Here is a 23589-nt window from a genome sequence, read left to right as displayed (position 1 = left end):
AACCATTTAGGTGATGTGCTTTTGTGCTTGAAGCAGAGAATGCTTCCTCCTTACGACGTCTTCCCAATTAAAGACTGCCAATGTATTTACCAATGACATGCTATCAACACCATAGTTTGTTAAAACTGTCCCAAAATTGACTCCATTCACCCCTGACTTGAGTCCAGGTTCTGCTGGAGTCCGAGCTGTGTTTGCTGAGACCCAAGGCACTGTTAGTAGCCATTGGAGCCAGAGAATCTCCTCAGACCCTGCAGGCGTACAGTATAGTGTTCTTGTTTAGTAATAGAACTACTGACAGTATCAGTCTTTCCAAATGAGAGAGGACTGCATGGATAGATTTTCAGTCAGTTCAGGTGGAGGGTATGCTTGCCTCACATACAGTATTTGGTTTGTCCTGTGAGTTATTCACTTCAAGATAAAACTGCTTAAGAACTAGGTTTCTCACTTTCCCCAATGATTTTATCTAAAGTATTCTGTATCTAGCTAATGCTTTTATTTCTATCTGAGAAACAAGGTAAAACAGCAGCATATAAAAACATCTCATAACTATAAGAATACCTCTGGAAAATTCATGTTTACTCTTTGACATGCTAGATAACTAAGAATATGCTTAACTGATTGTAATGCAGGAAACACACAAGTGAAACCAAACAACAAGCTTAATGGGATTCAAGGCTAAAGGCCTTCATAACAGGAGCTCTTGTCCATCCCTGTGCCCTTTTCCTTTTGTACTTGCAGAGTTGTGTTTTGGATTATCCACTGTTTGTAATAACATCTAATGACACCCTTAACATTTCCAATAACAGAAGCCTCATAACTCAGAACTGCAGAATAAATGAATCAGTGAGTTTTTCCATTTGATTGCATTTCTCTTGCTCCCATTTTACAGTCTTGACTCGCCATGACTGAAAAAATTTAAAATCTGCATAGATCAAAATGCTTTCCTCATATAATTCCTTTTGCTTTTTAATTCTTACCCAATTTTGGTACCTGCATTGAGACTAGTCTTTCCTTAGTCATTATTTATCCTATAATAATTGCTCATGTGACAACATATTTAAAATTTGATTAGGAAAATACATTGTAACAATATGTAACAATTCTTCCAAAATGTTTTATATCAAAAGCATTTTAATTTTTTTCTGTGGCTCTGCCTAACTATAGGCATAATTGGGGCTGGTAGATAGTATAGAAAAATGCAAAACAATGGTTGTATGCTCAGAAAACTCTGTCTCAACTCTTACCTATGTTAAAATTTCGAAAGAGAGAAAAGAAAAATAATAAAGCCTCCAAATGAAACCTCTATTTTATTTAATCATAGCCATTAAATAGCTATAAGCCTTCTGGCAAATGTAACCTCCTCGGGTACACCTATGGTTTTAATAGTATCCCAACAGAGCAACATTTAGGTTGAGTTTTTTTGCAAAAACAAGATGAAATGGTATCATTTGTATATAAGTATGGTATCACATGTTTTATATCACACTATAGTTTAATTATAGTTTAATTTATAGTTTTAGTAAATTCACGCTCACATAGTGAAAATTAGGGTGGAAAAAGTTAACAAGCGACTATGTACCTTGCTCTCTTTGTTCTCAAGGATGCTTGAGGTGTCTTGACCTACACCAAACAATCTCTTGTCAAAATGAATTTTTTGTAGGAAAGACTCTTGATAACAAGCCTTTACGAATTGAAATTTTATATAACCTTGTAAAACAAATTAATTATAGGTTTTGAATTGTATACTCCATCTAAGAAAAACAATATAATCATTCCTATAACGATTTGGAATCCTGAAGCAATTAATGCTAACAAGCTAAGCTAAATTACAGCTTCAATTTTGTACCATGTTCCTTTTTGTGACTCAGTTATGTCCTGACTCAGAAAAATGTACGTGTGTATGAGATGTGACCATTATAGTGTCGAAAACCACATCTCTCCAAAAATGTTTCAGGCAACATGGAGATACAGGTTGACGACGTGTGTCTGAGGTTTTGTGTGCTGTGTTGAGTCAGTAGGGTAAAAAAAACCAGCTTCTTCTTTTATAAAACTTATCAAACATTGTCCATAACATGCTTGATATGTTGTTCAAAAAATAAGAGAGGAGCCTTTGGTAAAGAGAATAGAATAGAACAGACGCAGTCCTGAGAAAAAAGTTCTGAGAGAAATCAGAAGACCAGAGCACGATCAGGCCCACGCTTAGTCGAGCTACTCCAAGAACGAAGCGTCTTATTAATGCGGCACCACCACATCTTCTAAACCAGACTTCAGCAAACTTTTTCTCTAAGAGGGCAAAGACAAACACTTTTGTTTTTAAATCACAGAGCTGTAGACTATTTGAAATAGCTACGTGAATATACCTCTGTACAGAGAAAGCAGCCTTAGATAGTAAAGGATGGCCATGGCTCTACCCAACAATACATTGTTTATGGACACTGCAGTGTGAATTTCACAAATTTCTCACATCTTCTAAATTATCATTCTTCTTTTGAATTTTTCCTAAACATTTAAAACATAAAAACCATTCTGAGTTCACAGAGCATCCAAAAACCTTTACCGGGCTGGATTTGGCTCACAGGATATGGTTTGTTAAGTTCTGTTCTATGTTGTTTGAGGGTCCTAAGGTTTGGAATATTTAGTTACTAAGTTCTTATTTTAGAACTCAGAATATACTGTTTGTATCTAACATTGCATTTTTCTAGGCTCCATGTAAAATTGAAGGGCTCCAAAGCTGGGTTCTCTGGACTAGTCTTAACCATGTATATTTACCATTTGGGTTTCTGCAAGCTCACCTGAACTGAAGGAAAGGTGGTATTAGGCAATGCCAGCTGATGGGTTTGGGATCTCTTCTATAGTAATGCTGAGTCGAGAGCAGTTTCCTACTAATACGTTTTGCTGATTAGCACTGAAAGCAAACATTGTGAAAGCCTTGATCCTTGTCAGCTGCTTTGAGAAGAGTCCTTTTATTTTTAGAAAAAAAATGACTAACTGATTTATACAATATTTGCATACTATTAACAAATATAGTTGATGATCAAGCCAATGTAATAAAGGCAATGATCAAGGTTCTTAACTTTGGATGAGCATTCATTTTTAATAACGCAGTTGCATAAACAGCCTGACATATCAACACATATTTTTTAAAACGACATTTATTCTATGATGATAAAATTTGGAAAGGTGATAGAAATGAAAATCTCAGTTAATTACATAAGGAATTAACAGGTTGCTTACCTTCCTATTTTTATAACATTCAAAACTGAACATCATAATTTTCAGTGTCCGATGTATCAATGAGTCTTTCATAAGCATTCAACATCCAAAGAAGGAAAGAAGTAATGTAAAATATGAAGACTGAGAAGTTCAGTGTCTCTCAAATGTGATAACCAGATGTTGACATATGAACCTCAATGCATTTTAACCAATTTTGCAATGTCTCCCAGACAGTTGATTAACATTAAATGTCAATCACACTGTGTAGCTCTAGTAGGCAATCAGCAGCATCTAAAAGTTCCCAGAACAAACTGAAATGGATTTAAGATAACATATATTCTTTAATTTTTTGATTAATTTTTTTATGTGTGTGAGTGCTTTGCTGCCTGCATCTAAGTGCACCACATGTGTGCACTTACAGAGGCCAGAAGAGGGAACCAGATACTCTGGAACTGAAGGAATAGACAGTTGTTAGCTGCCATGTGGGAGCTGGGAACTGAATCCAGGTTTTCTGGAAGAGCAGTCAGTGCTCTTAACTGCTGAGTCATCTCTCCAGTCAATCGTCATATTTTTTTAAAAAAAAAACAGTTATTTTCATTCTTCTTTTGATATTCTGTGCATTAGTATACCAACATCAGTGAATAAACTTTGGTGAATAAAATAATACTTAGAAAAAAACTTAATTTTTTAAAAATATCACAAAATCAAAGGCATTTGAGAGAAAACTACACTTTATTTGCTGTACATGATTTGATAAGATTTGTTTAGTAACAAACAGTTTCCATGGTTCAAGATAATTCTAGTTGTCACACACGTGAAATTTAGGAGACAGTGGTAAGAAACCATTCTCATGTATCTTTTCTTTCTCTAGGATTATTAATAATATAAACCTTTACCTTGCTTCATTTAGGTGAGTTAATGGGTGCTGAACTTTACTGTATTTGTACTGCTTCAGGGATATCTCATTGCCCCTTATATAGTAATTTTCATTTTTTATAAAAGATTATAAGCTTCTGACGGCAGATAACATCTTCTTGTCCTAGTAGGTGAGACTGTGGAGGAAATAACTTACACTAAAGTATCTGTGGATTGCTTTCATTGAAAAACCATTGCATATGGTTTTTTAATGGAGAGAAAGGAGGTGGAGTCATTCATGTGCCTGTCACGCCGGAACTTCATTACAAATAAACTTACAGAAATGCTTTCATAATTTAAGCTTTTAGTTTTTTGAGAATTTCATACATGAATACTGTAATTACATCATTTGCACCCTTTTTTCTCCCTCTCTCTTAATTTTGTAACCTATTCTTTAACTATTATTATTACATATATACATTTATAAACAGCCTATTGAGTCCATTTACTGTGACTTGTATTTACATGTGTTTGTTGCTGATCACTTGCGATCGGATATCCTATCAGGGAACTTGTCTCTGGAGAAACAGATTCTTTCTCTTTTAGTAGTCATCGACTGCTTGTAGCTTTTCATCCGGAGGTGCGAACCTTGTGAAATTTCCCCTATTCATGGTGACATGGTGTTGTCATTATGTAGGTCTTGCTTAGTTAACCATACTGTTAACATTTGATGGGTACTGCCTCCCTGTCATGTGGCATGCATCTTGGTCGTCTGGCTCTTATATCCTTTCCACCCTCTCTTCTTCAGTGTTCCCTGAGTAGTAGTTGTAGAGGTTGTGTTGTAGATATATCAATTGGGACTGGACACCCCATAGTCACTTATTCTCTGCACTTTGACCAGTTATGGATCTCTGTAATTATCTTTTGCAAAAAGAAGCTTCTTTAATGAGAGAACTACTCTTATCTGTGGTTATAAGAATTGGTTTAGGAAAATGGCAGTAAGGTTCTCCTCTAGGGTCTATGACCTCTACAGCCTAAGGTATTCATCTAGGTTTACAGTATCAAGCATGAATTTGCTCCTATTGAGCAGGTCTTAAGTCCAATAGACAACTGTAGGTTATACCCAAGAAAAAAATGCCACTCTTGCATTAGGGATATCTCTATGAGCCAGTCATTGTTATTATTTGTAGGCTTTACAACTGGTTAGGATTACTGATTGTTTTCCTTCCTTGGCAGCTTTTGCAACACCTTCTGATATGAGAACTAGTCCTCAGGGAAGGAGGCTTCTATGTCAGTTCCAGCTTGATTGCTCCAAGTGCTATGTCTAAAGCGTGCACTATCTTTAGCAGGAGGATCTCACTCTCAAGCTGTGAGAGGCAACCAAGAGCTATAGCAATTGCCTATATTGTTTTAGAAGTCTCTTGGCCTATCGTGGCCATGGAAAAAATTTTCAAAATTTTTATTTAATTGGAGAAAATATCATCCTGAGTACAATACTCAAATGTTCACCAACAATTTCATTAGGTCCTTGAATGTATATATAAAAATATTTATCCATTTTCCTTATGTTTTAATATTTTAAATCAAATATTGAATATTTAATATTTTAAAGCAAATAGTAAAGCATTACTATTAATTATAGATTTATCAATGAAATTTTCTACAAATACTTTTAAACTTCATATTAAAGAAATTTTACTTGAATAATCTACAGATCATCAAAGTTTATCACTAGAATAACAAAAATTGATATAAAGTAATAGAGGTTACTGTGTATGTGCGTACAACTCAGATGCTGACAAATCTCAGTCATCGTGCATCAAGTCCCCTCATTTTCTGCTCTCTTCTCTGTATAGGTCAAAATAGATTAGGATTACTAACATGGACTCCAAGAATGTATTGGAGAAAATGTCATAGCAGATGTGATCCTGAAATAGCATCCACCTTATACCCTTTGGAAATAAATATGGTTGACCACTGCTGAAGGAAAGATTCAGGCCCACCACCCATCACCAATCCATTACATATTTTATAAAAATATTTTATTTATTATTATTTCATGTGTATGAATCTAATGCCTGCATGTGTGTAAGTGTACTCATGTCATGCAGTGTCCATGGAGGTCAGAAAAGGGCATCTGATCCCCTGGAACTGGAGTTATGGATGGGTGTCAGCAGCCATATGAGTGCTGGGAATTGAACCCAGATCTTCTGCAAGAGCAGCTAATGCCTTTAACTGATGAGCCTTCTCTCCAGACCCTCTAGCAAATATTTCAGACAAGCCCCCAACTTTTGTGTCTGGGACCTCTGTTCAAATTTATTGTTTTATAATTTAGCATTATAAACATTAACTCATAGGTAAAGAAAAATCATAAAAGATGAAACTCAAATTTTTAAGAGGAATCTAAGGTGCACAAGAGACTTTCACTAATACTAATTTCTGGACTAGTCTTCACAGAAGCAGGGAAGGGTAAAATGCAGAGGGGCGTTTTTTGGCTTGTGTTGCAAATCTTAAAAAATTAAGTGTCTGGAGCGATGGATCAGTGAGTAAAGTGCTTTCTCTTTAAGCAAGAGGGCCTGAACTGGATGCCCAGCACCTATTTTAAAGTCAGCATCTGTAACCCCAGAACCGGGAGTTATAGACGAGAAGATTCCTGGAACTCAATGCCCAGCCAGCCTAGGCAATCGACTAGCTCCAGGTTCAGTGAGAGTCCCTGTTCAAAGAACAGGGTGGAAACAACTGAGGAAGATACCCAACTCAACCTCTGGCCTTCACGCACATGTGCATACAGATGCACATATACCAGCACACATGTGCAAGCATCATTATGGACATGTACACATTCTTTCTGCCTCTTTCTGCATGTCTGTCTGTCTGTCTGTCTGTCTCTTTCTCTCTCTTTCTCTCCCCCTCCTCCACAACACACACACACAAATTTAATGGGGAGTATCACAATTACTGACTGATATACTTCTTTCCTTATTTGGCCTGCAGATCATCCCTCCAAAAGATGCAAATGAAGATTTTTGTCAGAAGTGTTACACAATTACCTAAACATACAACACTGCCATTCAAATAATGCCTCCCATATGTCCTTTCTTTAATATGTATTACTTTAGGAACGTTAAGGTGAAATGAAATTGAGAAACCACTCCTCAAAGAATTACAGCAAGTATTCCCAAAGGTGAAATCTACTTTGGCTTCATCTCATATTTTAAAAATAATGATTAATGGGGACTTTCCAGTTCTCAACAATTAAGAACACTGGCTGTTCATGCAGAGGACCTGGATTTGATTCCCAGCACCCACATGGTGACTGATAACCATTTGTAACTCCAGTTCCAGGGGATCCAACTCCATCTTCTGACCTCCATGGGCATTTGATGACACCGGTACACTTACATACATGCAGGCAATACATTCATATAAATAATAATAATAATAATATAATGATTAATGCCTGACACATGCCCATTTTCTTTCTCACCTTGTCAGTGAGGAAAACACAGGGCCCTAACAGCTTTCTGGCATGATGCATTGGGCAGCATCACTGTGACAGTGATGGCCATGCATCAATTTTTTGATTTCCTTTTTGCTTGTATATGAAGCTGACAAGTAGCTGGGGCATTTTACTCATAGGCCACAGCTGTGTACCTATGGAACCACCCCTAGAACATATAAGAAAGTGATTTCATTGATTGCAGTGATTCAGTGAGGTTTTTAGAAGAAATTCCATGAATGCCATTAAATTTCTCAAGACAGGGTCTTGGGATATAGGTCTGTTTTAGATCAAATGGTTAGCATGGGCAAGGTGTGAGTTTAAAACCCAACACCACCAAAAAAAAATGTAAAATGATCTCACATGTAGGAAACAAAGAGTGAAATCAACAAATGATTAGATGTATGGTTCCCAATTGCAGGGAATAGCACAAATCTTACATTTTGCAGTGAGTGTAGTAATAGCACAGCTAATAAAGGTCACAGTGTCTCTGCTAGTCAGTACCTTGAGCTCTACTTCTGTCTAGAGTTTTAGTGTGAATAGTTCCTGACATATGTACCAATGTCACTTTTCTGTTGGGTCTTCTCCTCCTCTAGGAACTGATTGTTCTTCCCTAGATAGTAAGGAAACTCTATTGATAGGAATAGACAACTGTGCATCTGCAAAGTGTAGGAAAATGTTTATGTGAATTTGGATGACACAATAAATACTGTATAAAAATACCAGTCTACAAAATTTGAAATAGATTATACCCATATGAGGAGAAAATCTCAAAAAACAACTTACTATCAGTGATTCATTTATTTTTGTTTATTCTTATAATGTTAAATATTGAAACATTTCCCTTTTGATATACCATAGATGTGTGTAGCTGGATACATTCGTATGAGAAGCTTTCTAAAGGGAACTTCCTACTCACATTTTGATAAGATTGCTTGCCCCAAACCACCATAGATATTTTCTTTCATATAAGATATACTAATTGTAGTTTTCAAAGCCTTATGAGGAAATTCAAGCTCTGGAATTAAACAGTTCTTTCTAGGCTTATAGATGACTGAACATGATTTCTCCTGGACAAGGCTGACAAGTTTGCACTCACATTTGTTCGTTGCTGTTCTCTTTCAGGCATCTCTGTTCTTCGAGTACTTTCTATCTCCAGAAGCGCCTCTGGGAATGATCACTCACATGCAGCTGTCTATTTTCCGTAGTATATGTGCTGAAATCCAGGCTCTGTTACTTTTGTCGTCATCTATGCCATAGGATAGGACCTACATCTCCACAAAGAAGGCGCTCTCCCCTACTGTGCCCCAATTTACACAGGCACTGGTGTACATCTTGCTAAGATGTCCTTTCACTGATAGGCAAAGGTCTTTTATTTACCTCTGTCAGTACAGGAACCTAAAGTACTATTGTCCCTGAGACTCATTGTATTTGTACTCATTTGTGTCTGAAGGTTTCATCAACTCGGGGATTTATTATCAGAAGGATTTATTGACTAAATCTCTAGAATGAGAACTCTATGTATTTTCTTAAACATTTAACTCAGGAGTAATGAATATACAACAAGCTTCCATTAAATGTATTCAGTCTTCCCTCAAGCTATATACTTCCTTAAAACTGAGCAGTTCCAAAATATATAAAAGCCTTGCATTCATTTAAAGGACCATTGGTTGGGGTGTGTGCACAGAGGAGAAACAGATGGATGAACTGACCCAGCAGCTCACAGGCTGAGAGAACTGAATGTTCAATGGTGTGCTTATAGACCACATTAACTTCTTGGCAAGGGCTGCAGCTGCACACATGGGTGGCCCATTCCTGAATACGAATGCACTGAATGTCAGCAAGAAGTGTTGATGTGAATTAGAGAGAAGCCTGGAAGGTATGATGTTTATCTTCTAAGAACATTTGTTTTCTCCAGAGCATATAACTTGAATTAATAGAGTAGACTGCACTACAACTCTCCAAGAATAATTACAAGATCCATGATCATGAGTCCTGGAACAGGATAAAGACTGGCATTCTTATTACATCCTTAAAGAGCAGGAGTCAGGTTCTGACTGTGAAACAGGTACTTGCCTAAAGTTAGATCCCAAGGCTTCTAGAAACTACTGCCTTCATAACTTCTTTACAATTAAGACAAAGTTTATTAGACTAATGTGAGGAGGTGGTCTCTTAAGCAATGATCTCATCAGGTAAGTGAAGTTATAAGACTTTGGTCATAGCTTCTGTTTTAAAACCACAATGAGGTTATACAATAAAAATATTAACATTCTCAACTTATAGCTCCATCAAAAAGTCTCCCCTGAAAAAAATAGCATGTGAAGTTTGGGTTCATGTATGTGGGGTCTCTCTTGTTTCTGGCATGCTTTGGAGACATGTTCTATGCTGTTCTCCCCATCGATCATCCTTTCAGGAAGATGGAAAGAAGCCAGGTGCTTAAGCAGACACTTGAGGTTTGGAAGATGACTAAGACCTCTGGTTCTTTCACAGATTCGTTTTATTATCACTCATTTTGCATGCAAAGATCCAAATGTACTAAATGCTAAACAGAAATCTAAGCATATGATGTTTGGATATCTGTGTTCATTTTTTTTAAAGATTTATATATATATTTAAATTTATATATGTATGCATGAGGCTTTGTGAGATGCAGGAGCCCACGGAAGCTAGAAGAGGATAACAGATCCCCTAGAATTAGTTACTAGTGGTTATGAGCCATCATGTGGATACTGAGAGCCCAACCCAGGTCCTTTGTGAAAACAGCAAGCCCTGAACCACTGAGCCATCTCTCCAGCCTCTTGTCTGTGTGTTTTCAAATTCAGTGCTGTTTTCTTTTTCTCTGGTACTAGTGAATTTAGGTTCTTTTCTCTTGGGGCAATTGACTTGAGTTCAAGTCTTTCTTATCCTGCATAAATGATATCTCACTTAGATTCCAAAGTAATATAAGAAAGCTTTGAGAAATCATTTTAAAGTCCTAAGCCCTCAGTGGTTACAACAATATCTGTTTGTCTTTTACCTGCCAGAAGTGACAGTGTCCACTTGCTAGATGCTCACGTCCAAACCTAGATTTACATCTTCCTCATTAATGTTTATATAAGATCATTGTCACCAACATTTTAGGTCATTTTGACTTTTGAGGCAAGGCAAATAATTGAGAAAACTATTGGTTATCAAAGGGAAAGAAGACTTTATGAACAATGACCAGTTTAGAATCCTTAAAACAGTATTTTGGTGATGATGTAGAGGAAAAATGAACATAGGCTGTTAGACAAATTATTTTTAAACTCTTATACATATGAACATAATATAAATTAGAAATGTGTGTATGTGACTAACATGGAGACTATGAAGCATTTCTGTTCCCAAGACTTCAGTCAGTGAACACCACTGGATTTCGCAACAGTACTTTATTAATGTATAATGTACTGTTTATGTGTGTTGAGAATTGAACTCAACAGCCTCACGTGTGCGAGCTAAGCCTTGTGCCATTGAGCTTCACCCAGTCTCTAAACTGCACAAATTTTAAGTGCAGATTCTGTGAGTTTGGATAAACACACGTTACTACATAATCAGATTCCAAACATGCTGTAGATTTCTACTGCCGTTTCGTAGTCACTTACACCCACCCTCAGTCTTAAACAGACAAAAATCAATTTTCTGTTATTAACGACTAATGTTAGGAGTTAAAATTTTCCTATAAATGTAATCATAAAGTATATACCTTCTTTTCAACCATCAACTGCTCTGAAATTGATTGATATTATTGTGGGTATCAGTTGTTCATTATATCTTTATAATTAAGTAAAGTGCGTTTTATGACGAGATCGAAAGTTACTTATCTTCATCTGTCACTGGATATTTGTCTTTTTTATTCCCCAACTTTGGTGCTATCACAAACAAAACTGGCCTGTCACTGTGCAGACATATAGTTTCACTAATGTTCTATAACACTGGAAGAGTAGAACTGTCAAATCATTTGATAAAGACATAAGCTATTTTATTTTTTTTAATCTCATTTTGCATTCTTGCCATTAGTGTGTAATAGAATTAGTTGCTCGATGTGTACAACATTTGGCATTACCAGTCTAAGTTTAGTCAGTATAATGTGTGTATAATATCTCCTTGCAGCTTAAATTTCTTTTCCATGACAAATAATAATGGATTTTTCATACAGTTGTATACCAATTATCTCCTATTTTGTAAAATGTCTATTCAGACTTTTGTCAGTTTTAGATTAGACAATTACTTTTTGAGTTACAAGGGTTATTTATACACCCAGAATATTAAGTTCTTTGCCAAATATACATAAGTTCATGTACCTGTGGCTGGCTTTTTCATTTCTTCACAGTCCCTTTAGAACAACGGACTACTTTAACTGAAGTCTAATTGTTAAAAATATTTTATTTATTATTTTTGTTTCATGTGTATGATTGTATTGCCTACATGTATGTAAGTGCATCCATGTTGTGCAATGCACATGGAAGTCAGAAACTGGAGCTATAGATGGTTGTTAGCCTCCATGTGGCTGCTGGGAATCTAACCCAGGTCCTCTGCAAGAGCCATCAGTGCTCTTAACTGCTGAGCCTTCTCTCCAGCATGGATGACTGACTGAGTTTTTTTGTCTATATTCTGAGAAGTATTCACTTTTTTCATTTTTTTTGGAAAGTGTTCTTACAGAATTTTATAGTTTAGCATTTTACCTTTAGATTTTAATCAGTTGTGTTCTTGTGATCAAAGTGAGTTATTGTTTCAGGTTTATTTTTATATGGATATCCAGGTGTTGCAATATAATTTATATAGAAGAGTACTTTGTGTATATGCGCATGTGCGTGTGTGTGTGTATGTTTCATGTGTGTGTGCAGGTGTACTCATCTATATGTGTGAGGTCAGAGGACAATGTCAGGATGTCCTCCTCTACTGCACTCCATCTTATTTTTTTGAGGCAGGATCTCTCAGTGAACATGGGGATTGTCATTCTGGCTAGACAGGATGGCCAGCAAGCCCTGGACTTTGCTTGTCGCCACACCACAAGTGCTGCACATCCAGATGCACATCACCATGCCAGTATTTTTACATGAATGTTAGGGATCCAAACTAGGTCTTCACATACACACTGCAAGCATTTTATTTATGCAATCATCTTTCCAGCCCCAAGAAGACTAGACTGCATTTTTCTCCAGTCGACCATGAATTTTTCTAGTGTTGGTAATTTTACCCACTCAACTGATTGTGCACATAACCCCAAAAGTCTATTGCTCCTCTCTGTATTCCTTTCCATCAATGTATATGTTTATCATTTTACAAAACCACACTTCTTTGACTAAACTAGCTTTACAGTAAGCACTGAAGTTAATAAAACTTTGTTCATTTTTTCTTTTCCTTCATATAATTAATTACAATTGGGACTGAGTTTTCCACATAAAGTCTAGAATAAGTGCTTCACTTTCTACAAAATAAATAAAAATCATGCTGGGGTTTTTATTAAGATTGTACTGAGTTGGAAATAATGCATATATCAAAACAATATCAATTCTTCTGATTCATGAATGTGTAAAATTTCTTCATTTATCTGAGTTTTATTTAATGTCTTCAGGAAATATTTTGTACTTCTCACTGTGAATCTTATTTCTAGTCTATTAAACTTACTTTCATTTTAACTGTTATTGGATAGTATTTTTGCATTAAAAGTTTGACTAATTTATTATGTTTGTATTGAACATGTACAAAACTTCTTGTTAGCCATCATTCTCTAGACAACACAATTAACAACTATTTATATAAGACTTATATTGAAGTCTAGTGATGAAGTATAGAAGAGGAACTCTGTAGGCTGTATACAAACACTGTGCCATTTTCTATAAAGACTTTGACCAGTTACAGATTTTGTATCTGTGGGGGCCATGGAAATCAATGGCCTAAAAATCCTAAGAACAGCTATATACAGTAATAATGACTTCATATAATCTTATACTATGGTATTATTAAATTAGGTTATTAATTTAAATAATTTTTCTGCAGAGTCCTTAGATTTTCTATAAAAATATTTGATTTGTGAATAAAATAGTTTGATTCTTCCTCGCCAAGACCCATAGATTTCATTTAGTTTTCTTATGATCTTGCAGTGAGAAAGACATCTAATATACTGGTAACAAGGGAAACTGATTGTGACTTACTCCTGATCTCTACACTAAATTATTTAATTAACATATTATCCACTTTGGTGGATATTTCATGTAGACGTTACAGAGTACTACAAATATGAATCAAAATATGAACAAATATGAATTTCCTTAAGGGAATAGTTCATATCCTCTAAAATACTTGTAACTTTATGGCTACGTATCTAGCAACTACAGATAGATGTGTATTAAAATGTTCACTTGTAATTTAAAATCATCTTTTCTAGTAATATCTTTTAGTTTATGAGTTTTGAAATTCTGTAGTTAGGGTCAGAGATACTTAGAAGTCTTTTAGTGCTTTTTAATGTGGCTTAGCTTTTCTTTCTCACCATCTTGAAACTAACCTTTTTAATAACAACGTAGCCAACTAGAGTTTCTCACATGTCTCTCTTTGCCCATTACATACCCCACCCTTTTCCTTGTGTCTCAGTATTTAAAGTGTGTACAGAAGCTACATGGTAGTATGTAACTACAAAGTATTCAGTCTTCCATTTCTGATAGCTGAACTGCTAAGTTCACTTACGCTTTATATAATTATTTACATAACTGAGTTGAAGTCTGTCATCTTCTTCAGTGTTCCTTCAGAGTTCTGTTCATCTCTTCCCCCTTTCCTGAACTGTTTTGAATAAATCTAAATGTATTCGAATTTCTTTGGTGTACCACTTTAACAACTTCCTAGAAATCACTGTGGGTCTTAAGCTATGAAATTTTAACTTGTCAGTTCATAATCCATATTGTACCACTCAGATATATCAGCATACGTCACACTTTCTGAGATCCACATACATTTCATTTCACAATGCCATTATAACTTAGTTTTAACATTTTTATTTTTTAAATTTATTTATTATTTTTTATTTTATGTGTATGAGTACATTACTCGCATGTAGTAGGTGCACCCATGTTGTGCAACGTCCAAGGAGGTCAGAAGAAGACATCAGATCCCCTGGAACTGGAATTCTGGATGGATGGGTGCTGGGAATCAAACCTGGGTCCTCTGCAAGAGCAACCAGTGTTCTTAATTGCTAAGCCATCTCTCTAGCACTGAAGTTCTAGCATTTTTATAGATATGAACTTACTTTTACTTATTATAATTTGCCATTAAGGCAGGAGTTATTTCACAGTGGGCAAGAAAGGAAACGTGCCTGTGGTAAAAACCACAAGTTGCCCATATATGCTATGGTGGAAATGGATGTTAAGGTAAAAAGTGAGTATATAGGTTAAAACAGTGAAGCCAGAAGCACTAAAGGTGAGAGATAAAGATGCCTGTTGATGGACTTAAAACAGCCATGTGAACCTGACTAAGAAATAAACAGGCTCTAAGAAGCAAGATTAGCATCCATAAGATCTTTCCTTTTTGAGAAACACATACTAGGAACTGTTGTTTATTACATATTCTTGCTTTGAATCTATTGCATCTAATGCAGCTAATTTTATCCAACTAAATTCAAAGTAAGGATGGCTTCTAATAAGCCTGTCTCCACTCCAGACCATCCTGATAGTCAAAGAGATAACCAAGAACACTGGAGAGTCTTCTTGGGAACTGTGAGAACAAAACAATTTTGATTTTATTAACAGTAGTTAGAACACCTGCAAGGTCAAAGCTATGAATACCAGCCAGGACCTAGCCAGGATCAAACCTAATAAAATCAGAGTCTGTAGAAATAACTCAGCAATTAAGAACACTGGCTATTCTTGCAAAGGACTGTGGTTTGGTTCTCAGCAACCACATGGTGGCTAATAACCACATGGCAGCTAACAGAAGTCTGTTACTTACAGTTTTAGGGGATCCAACACCCTCTTCTGGCCTCTGCAGGCATTGCACACATATTATGCATTTACATACATTCAGGCAAAACACTCATAAACATAAAATTAGAATAAATAAACAAAATTTTAAAAGATGAATAAAATTAGAGATTAGCAAAACAGGACTTCAAACACCCCTGATCAGGCTGGCAACACAGAGCAGACAGGGATCTTCTCTCTGGATGCACCAGGAGAGCATGCACAAAACGTGAATTCCTCTAACTGGCCAAACCATTAACATCATCTCAGTCTTCAGCCTCATAAAAGGCCCCAAAGCAGGTTTGGTCTGGCAGCCTGCAGGGGCCCCTTTCACTGACTCTAAGCGCTGTACCTTCTCTTATGTCTTGGGAGTCTCCCTCACTTTCACTTCTTACTGTTCTGTATGATTCTTAATAAAGCTTGCTGCTCCCCACTCACTCTTACAAGGGTCTATTAGTCTTCACTGGTTTAAGACAGCGAAGTCGGAGTCACTGTCCCAGGTGGCTCTTCCATGATCTCAACTGTCCAGCACCTCTGATCTCTGGGCCACGGCCAACTGTACTCAGAAAGGTCCTGTACAGCACACTCATGACCACTACTTAATCTTAATTATCTATCTCCCAAAAGGCTCATTTCCTACTACCTTCACAGAGGGTTTGGGTTTCAATGTATAAATCATGGGGATGACACAAACTAGTCCACTGTATAGGAAATTCCCTTGTTTGGGTTTTTTGCCCTATTTCTGGTTCCGGTTATATGAAAATTCTCTCTCTTTCTCTCTCTCTCTCTCTCTCTCTCTCTCTCTCTCTCTCTCTCTCATTTCAAGATATATCAGTTTTTGCCAGAGTCAAACTATCTGTCAAAAAACCCTTTGTATGTTTTGGGGCCAAATTTCCAGACTTTTGATAGCTAGATCTTTCAAATTTGCCTTAATTTACTAAATTCAATTAACTTTAACCCTTTCTACACCCTGGCTTGTCTAATCTTCTATCATTGTGATACAACATTGTCTTTCCTTGGAGAAGGCACAGAGTTTTCTAATGGAAACAAAGTGAGTGATACAGAGTATTTAAGAAGCAATCAAACAGAATTTTAAGAATTAATTGGAGCTTTAATTTATGAATGGTGTAAAACATAGGTTATTCATGATATTTCCTGGATAGAAAATAAAATTTACTTGAAATAGTACATAAATTTAAATCTATAATTACTGTACACATATTTTTGCAAATTATCTAAGTAGTAGCATTAAGTATCTTAATTAATTTCATATTTTCATTAACACTTTTTCAAATTTATGGATTCACTCCTATTTTATTCTGATTCATTATCCAAAAATTCTTTTAACACTACTAAAAAAAGTATATCGTTGAGTGTCCCCAAAAGAGAATGGCCTTGTTTTATTCTATACTTCCTGAGGCACCAACACTGTCAAAGGAAAGTGTCCCCATGTCTTCTGAAGGGGACATGTGCGGAATCACACCATATACCACAAAAGATGAAGGTTAAGAGATGCTGAGAACACTATGCATTTTCTCATTATTTTCTGATAAATCAGATGGCTGTGGAAACATTGTGATCCACTGGTTTGTTTCATCATCATAAATACAATTCTAATATGTTTAACAGAATTATGACCCTAAAAATAATTTAATATTGAAGTCTTTGCCTTTTAGAGCTATTACAATAAATATGAATGAAAATTTTCCTTTATTTTCAAAGCTTAAATTCTTCTTACTGGTGAGAGTTGTTACTAGTTTTTTGTTATTTCTTTTGTTTTGTCTTTTACAATCTGAAAGTTCTCTTTTGTTATATTCAGAAAAATCTCATAGTTAACTGAATAGTGCTAAAAGATGCACTGGCAGAGAAAAAGGTATATTTCGTATCTGGTTGCTTTTAATTGAATTCAGAATTATAAAACAAGGGCAAAGTATTTTATTTTTATCTGGAGTCAAATTTTCATTGGTTGTTGCTACTTCTCCTTTACTCTTCCAGATTAAGACATGCTAGAACCTTCTAGCACCTTATCTGAGGCATTGCTATGGTCTATAGCCACCCTCAGTTTCTTTGCACTCATTGAGGAAGAACCTGCTCTCCTGTCTCTAGAGGATCTCATCCTGTCCTTATTTTCTCTCCAGGATCAAAGTTTGGTTGTGTCTAATATGCTGATATAGATAAAGCTTTTGTTCTGATATGTCAATTTAAATATTGTCATATGTCAAAAGGAAAGTACAGGATGCACAATCCTACAAGTACATCCAAACTAGAGGTGAAATTAAACGGTCATGGGTACATTTTTGCCTATTTACCATGATTATAGACAGACAAATAACTGTGCAGGATGTCTTTGGTTGAGCACTGCGATGAATAGGAGAGTTTTAGCCACCTGCTGCTTGTGTTCAGAGGGTTGTCTTAGTGGCAGGAAATGGTGTTGCTGGACACAACATCTTAGAAAATTTTGCTCCTTTGTGTAATTTTCTCCTACTGAGTGAACAACAACAACAACAACAACAACAACAAAACCACCTTTTTTCCCCTGAAATGAACATAATGTAACAAAGGTGATGAAATCTGTGATTTTGTTATATTGTATCTGATTCTATCTTAGCTGTCCAGAACTGGGATTCTGTAGGTTGATGATCTGAGCTGCCACTGTGCAGAATCCCACTGGCAGAGCACTGACATTAACTTCTAGGCCATGCAGATAGTTCTCTAGGAGCTTCAGGGTGATGGTATCCAGAGAGAGAACCAAAACCATGATTAGAGTTCTGACAGACAGAAATAGTGAGGTAATAGATAGATTTGTGTTGTGTTGTTTCAAGTTCTTCAATGTTTAGTAATTTGTTACCCAGAAATAAAAAATTAACATAGGAGCCTTTACTCCCAGCAGTGGGAAGCAGAGAAGGACAGATCTCTGTGAGAATGAGGTCAGCTTGATCTACATAGTGAGTTCCAGGCCAGCTGTAATATAAACACACCCACACCCACACCCCCCCCACACACACGCACGCACGCACGTGCACACACACAAAGATAAAAAAACACAAATAATTTTTTTTAAGAGAAAAAGAGAAGGAAACTAAGAAGTAACAGTAAATTTAGTTCATTTTGCTTATCAGTAAAATCTTTTTAAAGTCTGTGATTGCACTTCCTATCTTCAAAAAAAATCATTCTGGCAGGGCATGGTGACACATGTTTTTAAACCCAGCAGCAGTCAAAGGCAGGCAGATTTCTGTGAGTTTCAGGCCAGCCTGGTTTATACAGAGAGGTCCAGGCCAGCTAGGATTAGGAGACGACCCTGTCTCAAAAAGACCAAAAAAAAATCATTCTGTCACAAAATGTTTATTGTTCTATGGGACATGAAAGACCAAACTTTTTCTTATTAACTAGTAAGAGTGAACAAACAGTAATGACACAATGTTTACAAAAATATAGCAATTGCTCTCAAGATATTCCTTGACAGTGTCAATAAATTTTATTGCAGTATTTCAAGAGTGGACACTGTAAGCACGTAAGAGATGAAATATGGCTTAACCATTTCAAAAGAAAATCTATACCCAACAGCTTTTGTTGCAGATAAAGCAATATGATTAAGGTATTGACAATAATAGGGTATCAAAAGTGATCAAGAAAGCCTCAAAAAGAATATCATTTCACTGTCATCTGAAATGAGGGTGGAATGACCAGCAAGTAAACAATCATGAGGGAAACATATGGGCCATTTATAGATTATGGTTGAGCAATAGATGGGAGAGGTCCAAATTCCCCAGAATTTTGTGCAAAAGAGTCATTACACTAGTTTTAGAAATAATGCATTATATCCATAACTGGAGTGAAATTTTTTATTTCATTTAAATTATGGTTACTTGCAGATTATTATCTTCAGATACATAATTAATTTATGAATCACAAAATAATATGACAACACCGTCTGTATCTCCCTATCTGACCTAATATACAAAGGTCCCTTTCCTACCAAGGCCCCAGAGGAGAAGGGCTTCTTTGCCTCTGCTGCCTCCGGAACCTCCAGAGCTTCTCTGGCTGGTCCTTGAATCATTGTGTTCACTTGATGCCGCCCCCTCTTCTCAGAACTCACTCTCCCTCCCTCTCATAAGGATATGAATAATTGCATTCTAAGCCCTCATACACAACCCAGAACTCACATTTTTGGACATGTAGTGTAATTCATAGGTTACAGAGATGAAGATAGGTATAACCATTGGGGGCCATCAGTCTGATACAAAATACATTATGCATGGCAGACTTTTACTAGTTTTTTATCTTCTCTATGTTTCTCTCTCCCCCCCCCTTCCCCTGTACCCCAGGCTGGCCTGAATCTCTGTGAGATCCTCCTGCCTCTGTCTTTCTGATGGTTGGATTAAAGGGGTGTGCCACCACACCTGGCTCTCTCTTTTCTATGTTTTAAAATAATTTTGGTTAAGTTTCCTTTCATTTAGTGAGTAATTCTGTTATCAAGTCCTCCATTCATTTAATCACTGAATTGAATTTACTGAGTATTTTCTAGATAAGTTACATCCTTGAATCAAATATGGAATGATAGTCATGTTGTGAAATAATAATTTTAGGTCTATTAAGGCACTTAAGAAAATTTTATAAAGCAGAAGCATTTGAACATGTCATAAAGTGCAATTCTTGCTCCAGTTGAATTCTCTACTACCATGGTATAGAATTATTAAAACACAAATGTCATGTCTATATATTGATATCTAAACTTATATGCAAATAATTGGAATTTCAAGTCTACAAATTAATTAATTCTAATAAATCAATGTCCCACATCATTTCAAAACTTTGTAAAAATTCCCCCAGAGGAAAGCATGGTAAATGGTCTCTGGATCCCTTCTGTGCTTCATGAAGTCCACTTAAGACACGGAAAACCCAGGCTGGAGAGGATAGCTCAGCAGTTAAGAGCACTGGCTGCCCTTGCAGAGAACCCAGATACAATTCCTAGCACCCACATACTAGCTAACAACCTCCCATAACTACAGTTTCAGGGGATTCAACACTCTCCTCTGACCTCCACGGGCATTGCACAACACAGGTACACTTAAACATATGCAGGCCTTACACTCATACACATAAAATAAATAACTAAAATATTACCAAAAAACATGGAAAACCATGACAGTATTAGAAGCAAAATACATTTAAATCTGCAATATTTTCTAGAATTCCAGTTAATATTCTCAGGCATGGCCTATAATCTGGAAGTTACTGTCCACTAATTGTGTTTTGGTGCCTCCAAACATCTTTGCTTACTATTTTCTTTTGACAAATAATATTCTCAGACTCCTTCGGATGTCTCAGTAAACACAATCTCACTCTTGTTTCGCATATATTCACGTCCATCAGGCACAGACACCACACATGCGCACACATGGGTAAGCATACACAAAGATATAATAAGAAAGCCTCTGAATGATGCTAGCAGCTAAAACAGGCACAGACTCCATTGCTTTTCACTCAGTTTTGTGTTTTCTGTGTTCACTGGAATCAACCCTACTTTGGGGAGACTGTAAATAGTGGTAAATTAAAAAGAGATCCTTAAAAATTAAAATTCTTCATTAATTTAGGTCTTGGTAAATACAAAACACTGTCTTCAAAGATCAGTCATGTAGATGAAGAATACACACATATGTTCTCTGCTCTGCCTCTGTGTTAGTTGAGAAGAATTCTGAATTGCACAGAACTCCTAAGAATATTAATTCTGATGCATTTTGGTTGAGAAACTATATTGTTTTTCAAAGGTTCTGCCATAGACACCAGATTCTATAAAAAATCTACTTCTATTTCTATTTCCCTGAGTTATACTACATTTAGAATGGGGTATTTTCCTTTATTTTTCAAAAAGAAAAAATTCATTTTATGTGGAGATCTTGAAACAATAATGTTGACCTGAAGATTGAAAAAACGCACTTTGGGAAAAGAGAGTAATGCATGTGGGTATTTCTTCTCCCTCTGTGAGAAAGCTCATAACAGGTTTATTCCTGTCTGTGTTACCAGAATCTACTTGATGCACCCCAGGGATTTGGAGTTAGAGAGTGAAGCTTAGAGTTTCTCCTGGTCTCGGCTTGTACTCTACCTTAAAATAAAACTTGGGGGACATAAAGGGGAACCAATGGAAATTTACAGAAGCAGCATGAGCCTAAAGCTGACAGCCGGAAGTCAGAAAACGGGGACATCTTAGAAAATTAGAATGTGAAAATCAAGAGTTGAAGAAAGGCATAGTTAATTTTATTATCAACTTTTTAAAGGATTAATGAATGCAAGTCAGATTCTTTATTAGTACCAATATGAGGAAAGTAATTTACTTTAAAGGATTCCTATTGCTATGGAAAATAATGTGCAAAGGACAGGCAGGATGAGATGACTCAGCAGGAAGGACCCTGGCTGCAAAGTCTGAGAACCTGAGTTCCATCCGCATCCCCACCCCCATCCCCAAGAACTGAATCCTTCAAGTCGACCTTCACACACAACTGCATGATAACACACACACACACACACACACACACTAAATAAATAAATAAATAAATAAATAAATAATAAATAAATAAAATGCAATAATATAATTTAAGAATTAGAAAAAGGAGTCAGGCATGCTAGTGCTCGCCTTTAATCCCAATACTCAGGAGGAAGAGGCAGGCCTCTGAGATCAAGACCAGATATCTACATAGCAAGTTCTAGGTCATCTGGGACTCCATAGTGTTAAGCCCTGCCTCAAAGAAAGTAGATAAATAAATAAATAAACAAACAAATAAATAAATAAATTTAAAAATTAGAAAAGGGATATTTTAAATATCACTGCAGTAGTAGATCCCCAAGTAAAATGTGCTGTCCTAGGAAATTTTGGCTTTGTGCTAATAGTGTACTCTAAAAATCATTGACATGAGCCATAATAAAAATATTCTGTAAAATCAAGAGTTAGAGAACGCAGCAGAGAAGGCTGCCTCTTTTTCTTGTTAGTCAGGTATATTTTATAGACCTCATACTACATTGCAGGAAGTGAAAATGGCTTTAAGCAAATTTATCTTCAGAGAGTTCACTCAGAACTAAGAACTTAGCACTCAGAATTCTTGTTAATGAATAAGTTTTCAGTCTGCAATAGTTTCACCATTTTTTACAATTGTTTTTCAGAGATGACATGGTATCCAGTTTCTCTATTTATTAACATAAATGGGCCAACTATTACAAGTAATTTTACCTAAGGCAACATAATATTGAAAAGGAGAATTTCCTTTTGGTGCCCAAACTCTGGCTTGAAAATAACAGAATAGTAGATTTACTGTAACAAATAGAATGTCAGAATAATTTCAGGATGTGTTTAAAACTATATAAAGGGAATATTCAATAGATAAAGACATCAAAAAGTCTCAGTACTTTCCCACATTTATACTTATATTTCAGATACAACTTTCTGCTTTTTCTTGCTATAATGGTGAATATTGGTAAACCAAGGGCAAAATGGAAAGCCTTGTATATTGAGCAGTAATAAATAAAGAAGTAAAGAAGAAAACAAAATAAAATACATGCTATTCATAACACCAGAACCAGACCATCTGTCTATCCACACTTACAATCTTTTCCTAAAATATTTTATTATGTATATTGTGTATTGCCTGCATGAGTGTTAATGCACCCATGTTGTGCAATGCCCGCAGAGGTCAGAAGAGAGATTTCCCTGGAACTGGAGTTATGGAGGCTTGTTAACGACTGTGTGGGTGTTGGAAATAAAATCTGGGTCCTCTGCAAGAGCATCCAGTGCTCTTAGCCACTGAGCCATCTCTCCAGCCCCCACACTTATGAATCTTATCTCAATAATATTACTTACTACAATTTGTAATGCTATTACTGAAGAAAAAAAAACAAACAAAATTAATAGAACATCCTCACTCCAGTTGAATTCAAATTAATTCAGATTTCTATGAGTTCAAGGCCAGCCTGGTCTACATAGTGAGTTCCAGGACAGCTGGGGCTACAGGGAGACCCTGTCTCAAAAAGACAAACAAACAAACAAACAAATTAATTCATGTGTTA

General features: G+C 36.1%; 1 protein-coding gene across 3 annotated transcripts in view; it reads right to left on the bottom strand.

The window, feature by feature from the left end:
• Mdga2 (MAM domain containing glycosylphosphatidylinositol anchor 2) overlaps positions 1–23589 on the bottom strand; it is an 899633-nt gene that overhangs the window by 125899 nt on the left and 750145 nt on the right. The window lies entirely within an intron of this gene.

Source organism: Nannospalax galili, unplaced genomic scaffold, assembly GCF_000622305.1.
Source record: "Nannospalax galili isolate Female #2095 unplaced genomic scaffold, S.galili_v1.0 scaffold253, whole genome shotgun sequence".
Taxonomy (NCBI): Eukaryota; Metazoa; Chordata; class Mammalia; order Rodentia; family Spalacidae; genus Nannospalax; species Nannospalax galili.
This window is presented reverse-complemented; position numbering and strand designations above follow the sequence as displayed.